Raw genomic sequence first — 1,821 nt, 5'->3', positions numbered from 1 at the left:
AATTAATACCAGATTCACCAGTTTGTGAGGGACAGGAGGTCGATCCGTCCACAAATCCCATAAGCCCATTGCTTTCCAGTAAGAGTTGCATTTGAAAATGCCAATTAAGATAATTGGAGTCATCAAGCTTGACGTTAACAGAGATCGAAATCGACGAAATAAGATTCGTAACCGGAGATTGAAGTAACTGTAGTTGAGACGCAGTCACCATATTTCACACTCGATTGCAGATTCTTGAAACACAATCCCAATGTCAGTCAGAAATTTTCACAAACACGTAGTGTGCAAAGATCACAGACCATAAATCGAACCAGAAACTGATCCAGAAACTAAGCCAGTAATCAATCTCAATGAAGAAGCACCAAGAAAACCCTAAATCACAACAGGACAAGAAAATGAATCCGATCAAAACAAGAAACCAAGAACACCACAGAGGAAGAAGCGGAAGCAGTAGGAAGGAGGATCGAAGATCACGCGTTAGCAACAAAGGCGAGTGATACCATGTTAACCTTCATGAATTGCAGTATATATCTGTCTATATCCTTTCTATAATATGCAAGAACTAGAGAAAGATTAGAGAGAGAGATTAGAGAGAGAAAGAGAGAATAGAAGATATTATTTCTGTAAAGTATTTCTTACACCTTAAGTATCTCAACAATATTGCCTTATATAGGCAGTTACACATCTAGTTACTAATGAACCAAAACACCAAGATTGTGACAAGTGTCACAATCATGAACCATTGACTATATATTCTAACAGATATTACTTGCTAGCTGCCCAAATTGCCTCTCCAAATTAGTTATGGAAGCCTACATATTCTACATATTTTAACTCATGGTCTGCTGCATGTTTTGCAGGTTCTAATTGTTTTTTTCAAAACTATTCCAAGTAGCTTCTACCAACTTGTCAATTGCAATTTCCCAAGGAGCTCTAGTTAGTGCGGCAAGTTGTTGGACCGGCGGTGGGAATGGTGGTTTAACTTGCTGTTCACCACCCCATTTTAAATTTGGGTGATCTTTCTAACATGGATTATAAAATTTTGAATAAACATCATTTCTTTGCCTATGATAATTATTAAATGCATTAACTTAGTCTGCAACAAAATCTGGATATGCATCTCTCTGTGGACAGCCCATAAAATCATGTGTGGGTTGGCTACAAAGCACACAACATGCTGCTGCATGTTGCTGAATTGGTACTGCTATTTTCTGCAAGATCATGTCAAATTTTGCATCAAAATTTTCTATTTTTCTCTCAATCTTTTCAATTTTAGCAAATACATATGGAGACCCCATGGACATTTCAAACACACCCCTATTTGGTGTTTGATCTGCAACCTATTGTTGAGATTCGGATGCCATGTTGTCAAACAATTGATATGCCTCTCTTGCATTTTTAGTTGAATATGAACCTCCTGATGAAGCATAAACATGATTCTTGGTGTTTGAATTTAATCCTCTAAAGAATATCCCCATCCGTGTGTCTTTATCAATGCCTGCGTGGGGACACTTTATGAATAACTCCTTAAAACGCTCCCATGCCTTGTGAAACTCTTCATTAGGCTTTTGGGCAAAAGATAAAATTTGAGTCCTCATATCAAGAGTTTTAGAAACTTCATAATATTTGTTAAGAAATTTGTCACTCATTTGTGCCCAGGAAGTTATACTGGCAAATGGTAGTGTAAAAAGGCATGTTCTTGCCTTATCCTTCAATGAATAAAGAAATAGATGAAGGTTAATTGACTCAGCAGTAAACCCCTTTACTATAATATTTCGGCACCCCATCTAGAACTCTGTAATATACATATTATGGTCCCCA

At 37.1% G+C, this 1,821-nt stretch overlaps 1 non-coding gene across 1 annotated transcript; it reads left to right on the top strand.

Moving 5' to 3' along the window:
• The first annotated feature begins 1,493 nt into the window (after positions 1-1,493).
• On the top strand, positions 1,494-1,601 carry LOC125478804. Its single transcript, XR_007259596.1, has one exon. It is a non-coding gene; the product is annotated as a small nucleolar RNA R71 (small nucleolar RNA).
• Positions 1,602-1,821: the final 220 nt, after the last annotated feature.

This window comes from the organism of the source record quoted next, unplaced genomic scaffold, assembly GCF_019419815.1.
Source record: "Pyrus x bretschneideri cultivar Hongxiangsu unplaced genomic scaffold, Pyrus_bretschneideri_v1 Contig266, whole genome shotgun sequence".
In the NCBI taxonomy this organism is placed as follows: Eukaryota; Viridiplantae; Streptophyta; class Magnoliopsida; order Rosales; family Rosaceae; genus Pyrus; species Pyrus x bretschneideri.
The sequence above is the reverse complement of the archived record's forward strand: the minus strand, read 5'-3'. Positions and strand labels throughout refer to the sequence as shown.